At 39.9% G+C, this 6,000-nt stretch overlaps 1 long non-coding RNA gene across 1 annotated transcript in view; it reads right to left on the bottom strand.

Annotated features, from left to right (window-relative positions):
* Window positions 1-412: 412 nt before the first annotated feature.
* Window positions 413-6,000, bottom strand: part of LOC133655460 (uncharacterized) — a 65,692-nt gene continuing 60,104 nt past the window's right edge. Inside the window, exon 3 of the long non-coding RNA XR_009827002.1 lies at window positions 413-1,268. This is a non-coding gene — a long non-coding RNA (uncharacterized LOC133655460). The remainder of the gene's footprint in view (window positions 1,269-6,000) is intronic.

The following is a 6,000-nucleotide window of genomic DNA, read 5'->3' as shown; positions in this document are numbered from 1 at the left end:
TTAAGTGGACCCCGACTTAAACAAGTTGAAAAACTTATTCGGTTATTCGGTTATTAGTGGTCAATTGTACGGAATATGTACTTCACTGTGCAACCTACTAATAAAAGTCTCAATCAATCAATCAATCCTGCTCAGGCCCGGCTGCACCAAATGATAATATAAATACATTTAATAAAGTAAAATACAAATAAGGCAACAAGAGAAGTATCCTACACTTCTCTTTTGTAAAGTAAATCTGAACAGCCGATATGGGCATCTACATCAACTATATGATTTGCCTGAGAAGCTGGACAGGACAAAAAAAATAAAAAAATAAAATAAATAAACGGTATTTTCAAATAGTTTGCGGGTTGTGCAGTAAATAATATTGGATATGGTTTAATGGATACAATGAAACACAAATAAGCATATAAAGTCAACTTGTTTTCCATTCTGCTGGTACACTAATAGCGAGAGTAATTCAGTACATGAGTCATTTGGAAATATTAGTGTAGGCCTATTTACTGTTGCGTAGATGTCCTGATGATTAGCCTGCAGATGGTGCTTCAAGTTGGTTGTATTTTTAGCGGAGAAAATCGAGCCACAGGGTTTACAATGTGTCCTGTTGTCTACTGTTGCAAAGGTAACATATGTTTGTGACCGACTCTCACTGTCGTGCGGGTTCTCAGGACCAGCAAGGAAGGACATGTTGCGGGCAGGTTTTGACTTCTTTATTTTGCAACAAGAAAAGTCTTTTGCGCATTGCTTTTCAGCTCCGGCTCCACCTGCTGCTCGCTCCGCCGCCTGCTTTTCAGCCGGCCTAGTCTTCGTTGTCGGCGTCTTGCTCTCGTTTGCTCTCGCCGTCTGTCTCTCGCTGCATGCGTTGCTGCGTGTCTTGCCTCTTCTCTCCGTCTCCTCTCTGCATGCCCCACTGGCTCTCCACCTCCTTCTGCCCCGTCGTTCTCGGCTGTTATCCTTTTAGACACTGCGAGGGGATTAGCTGATTGTGACCAGGTGCGCGATCCCCGCACATGGTCACAATTGCGGCGTCGCTCTCGGCGCGCACCGTCTCGCCGCTTGCTCGTCGTCCCCTCCTCCTCGCCGCCATCTTGGAGCGGGCTCTGGTGTGCCCTGCCTCCCTGTTGGACTGCCGGCCACGCCTCCTCGCCGCCATCTTGGAGTGGACTCCGGCGGAGAACACCTCGCTGTCGGTCCACCGGCCCCGCCTCCCCACAATGTTCATATGTCTTCTCTTTCTTCCAGGTGTAGAAGACATTATGTGATTATATCTGTTACAATACAGTAAGGATGTAACAATAAGAGAATTTCCTATCAGCGTTATTGTGACCAAAATTATCACGATTATCATTATCACCCTGGTATTGTGGAATGTGCTTGAAAAGATTTTTAAACAACTGAATTAAATTGACACACTGTTTTAGAAAACCCACTAGTTTGCATGTATTGTTTCTTGTGCTTCACTGAAGTGTTTTAGTCGTAGTGTTTTATCTGTTTTAGTAGCTTAACTTTTATTGTTGTACTGTAAATATTGGTTTGTACTGTAGCATTTTAGTATTTATTTAAATGAAAAGTCTGTAACAAATAAAATCTATTCTAATTATGTATGCGTTGTGTCTGCCCTACTGTGTTCAGCGGTACAACACCTTGTCTCTTTTCCTCTGAGGAAAGATCGATCATCATAATTCTGTTCTAAGAGAGCACATCTTGTAGGTTCAATGCACACAATTTAATACCTTAGTTGCTCAGACAGTAATATGTTTACATAAGTTTAGATAGGGGTTGTTGTTTTTAACAGGTGAAGAAGTATGTCTCTTGTTTTCATGTTTGCATTTAAGATAGAGCTGGCACCAGTAAGTCCGCCGTGATGTTCTCAAAGTGCAGGTATAAATCTTGGTTTTTAGATAATTTTAGTTTAAAAGGGTAATACTGACCGCCGAAAGTTTTGCCGTGGTCATCATTCCCCTCACCTCCCAGGGGGTTAGGGTGATGGGTCAAATGCAGAGGATAATCTCACCACACCTAGTGTGTATGTGACAATCATAGAAAACGAAAGAGAAAGATTATTTAAGTTTTTCGTTATACCCCTACAGTACAGTCTTGTTTCTCAGTGAAAAATCCAAACACTGTCTTACAAAGACACTAGTTCCCCACCGTGATTTGCCCCCCACCCCTCTCTTGCATGTCACTGTGATTGGACAGATTCTTAATGTATCCTACTCGCCTAAAGACAAAATAAAATATAATGTGATTTCTTCTTTGTCAACATTTTTGTCTCATTTTATATTCAGCAACTAAATTGTCAATTGATTTTGTCATTGTTTTCGTCAACGTGCATTTGTTGTGATTTGTTATCGTACTATTTTAGTCAGGAGAAAATAGGTCATTGATGATAACTACGACAAAACATTTTTGTCAAAATGAACACTTATAGTCACGTTAGTAAAGCTTACCATAAAATAAATCAAATACTACATAAGTCCATGATATTCTTGATTCTTGTCATCATTTACTTTTCCTGTTTTAGACTATTTGACCTGCTGTTTCTCTTTTCTGCCTCCCTCTTCTGTATGGAGAGGTTACCAGGTGGCTAAACCTCGGAGAGGTTTCAGTCTGGAGGAGATGCTAGCTGTTTTAAGTCTTAACGTAGTGTGACATGAAAGAAGACCTCCTACGACCCTCTGCTTTCCCCCAGTGGACTGCACTATCACATTATCATGAATAATTTGCAATAACTGTACCCACTTGGTATTCATTGCAACCTGTCATCCAGGAGGGGCGTCCCCACATCTGCAACCCCTTCCTAATGTTTCTGCCTTGTCTCATTTTGGGTTTTGAGTTTTTCCTTGCCCAGATGTGGGTTTCAGATCAGGGGATGTCTGTCATGATCCGTTGCCCCGGGTCATGTTTAGTTTGATATTTCCTCAGTTGTTTAGTTTAGCACCCTTGTTTGTTTTCTTTGTTGCCATGGGTGCTGATTTTTGTCACCTGCCTTTAATTAGTGGTCGGGACGCTCACCTGCTCCCGGTCACTAATCAGAGAACTATTTATTCCTGCCTTGCGCGACACTCCGCCTGGCAGTCTTATTCGCATCACGCGACAGTTACGTTGTACTACTTGCTTCTTGTTATTTTTGTCTGTTAAGCCTTTACCATAGCTTCCTGCGCCATCAGCACAATTTTGTATTTTCGTATTTGGGCTTGATTTTTGGATTAAATCATCTTTATACCTGCACACTGCTTCCTGACGTCCGTCTGCATCTTGGGGAAACGACCGCCGCGAAACTATGCGATACCAACGTGACAATGTCATTGCGGTTTGTGTAGCCCTTTGAGACACCTGTGATTAACGGGTATATAAATCGACTTTGATTGATTGACTGATTGACCCCTCCATGATGGAATATATGTGTATATATATATATATATATATATATATATATATATATATATATATATATATATATATATATATATATATATATATATATATATATATATATATATATATATACTGTATATATATGTATATATAATAATAACAATATAATATGTGTTATGAATACTTAATATAATGTTAGAGTTAATAATAATGAAACCATATTTTGTAAATGTGGTATTTTTCTGCTGGCACACCCTTTTAGGTGAATCTAAAAAAGCCTTTAATGCTATCTCAAACAAATCAGTAAAAAGTGTGTGTGCGTGTGCGCGTGTGGGTGTACAATCTATACTAAAAGGGATCATTACTGTCATTGACCTTGTCATGTGCTTGACTTTAAACTGTATATGCTGGTAGAGCCACTCTCTAATTTTAATTGACATCTGACATCTACTCTCAGTGGCCTACTGGTTAGTGTGTCCGCCCTGAGATCGGTAGGTTGTAAGTTCAAAACCCGGCCGAGTCATACCAAAGACTATAAAAATGGGACCCATTACCTCCCTGCTTGGCACTCAGCATCAAGGGTTGGAATTGGGGGTTAAATCACCAAAAATGATTCCCGGACGCGGCACCGCTGCTGCCCACTGCTCCCCTTACCTCCCAGGGGGTGAACAAGGGGATGGGTCAAATGCAGAGGACAATTTTCACCACACCTAGTGTGTGTGTGACAATCATTGGTACTTTAACTTTAACTTAACTTTAAAGTGCAAAAAGAAGCAAGAGGATTTTTTTTGGGGGGTGGGGGTTTATCAGAGGGGTCTGGCATGTTGTTTTTAAACACAGTAGTGAGTCACTAAAATGCAAAAAAAACTTCAATAATTCACTTTTAATCTAAAAATATTAGTATCAAACACTCAGCCACCAGCAGCTAATCAGTGTTTGTCAACGTTAAAAAAAAGTAATCACTTTTCGTGACGACTCATCAACTGTTGAGTTTTGACTTTGCTATTCAGCTTAGCAAAGATAATTTGCGGGGAGAGAGACATAACTATGCTTGTATTTATTTTGTGGAATGTATTCATTTGTGTATTTGTTCCTTTAATACTCTGTTTTACAATATGCTTTTGTTATTTCATTTTAAGTCCATCAAGAGTAATGTTCTTTTTTAGAGCAGATGATCGTAACAATATGTCTAAGTGTGTCATGCATGTTAAATTAAATATGAATGTATTCAAAATGTTTATTTAAAACATTACCGGATAATTAAACAAAATGTCTTCTTAGAAAACACGAACCCCGTTTCCATATGAGTTGGGAAATTGTGTTGGATGTAAATATAAACGGAATACAATGGTTTGCAAATCATTTTCAACCCATATTCAGTTGAATATGCTACAAAGACAACATATTTGATGTTCAAACTGATAAACATTTTTTTTTGTGAAAATAATCATTAACTTTAGAATTTGATGCCAGCAACACGTGACAAAGAAGTTGGGAAAGGTGGCAATAAATACTGATAAAGTTGAGGAATGCTCATCAAACACTTATTTGTTACATCCCACAGGTGAACAGGCAAATTGGGAACAGGTGGGTGCCATGATTGGGTATAAAAGTAGATTCCATGAAATGCTCAGTCATTCACAAACAAGGATGGGGCGAGGGTCACCACTTTGTCAACAAATGCGTGAGCAAATTGTTGAACAGTTTAAGAAAAACCTTTCTCAACCAGCTATTGCAAGGAATTTAGGGATTTCACCATCTACGATCCCTAATATCATCAAAGGGTTCAGAGAATCTGGAGAAATCACTGCACGTAAGCAGCTAAGCCCGTGACCTACGATCCCTCAGACTGTACTGCATCAACAAGCGACATCAGTGTGTAAAGGATATCACCACATGGGCTCAGGAACACTTCAGAAACCCAGTCAGTAACTACAGTTGGTCGCTACATCTGTAAGTGCAAGTTAAAACTCTCCTATGCAAGGCGAAAACCGTTTATCAACAACACCCAGAAACGCCGTCGGCTTCGCTGGGCCTGAGCTCATCTAAGATGGACTGATACAAAGTGGAAAAGTGTTCTGTGGTCTGACGAGTCCACATTTCAAATTGTTTTTGGAAACTGTGGACGTCGTGTCCTCCGGACCAAAGAGGAAAAGAACCATCCGGATTGTTATAGACGCAAAGTTGAAAAGCCAGCATCTGTGATGGTATGGGGGTGTATTAGTGCCCAAGACATGGGTAACTTACACATCTGTGAAGGCGCCATTAATGCTGAAAGGTACATACAGGTTTTGGAGCAACAGATGTTTCCATCCAAGCAACGTTACCATGGACGCCCCTGCTTATTTCAGCAAGACAATGCCAAGCCACGTGTTACATCAACGTGGCTTCATAGTAAAAGAGTGCGGGTACTAGACTGGCCTGCCTGTAGTCCAGACCTGTCTCCCATTGAAAATGTGGGGTGCATTATGAAGTCTAAAATACTCTTTTGTTCATATACATTTGTAAAATAAGAAAAAAACATTGTCATTATGGGGTATCATCTGTACAATTTTGAGGACAAAAATGTATGTATTCCATTTTCGAATAACTTAAATAACTTAAAAATGTGGGAAAAGTGAA

This window comes from Entelurus aequoreus, linkage group LG08, assembly GCF_033978785.1.
Source record: "Entelurus aequoreus isolate RoL-2023_Sb linkage group LG08, RoL_Eaeq_v1.1, whole genome shotgun sequence".
NCBI classification, from domain to species: domain Eukaryota; kingdom Metazoa; phylum Chordata; class Actinopteri; order Syngnathiformes; family Syngnathidae; genus Entelurus; species Entelurus aequoreus.
This window is presented reverse-complemented; position numbering and strand designations above follow the sequence as displayed.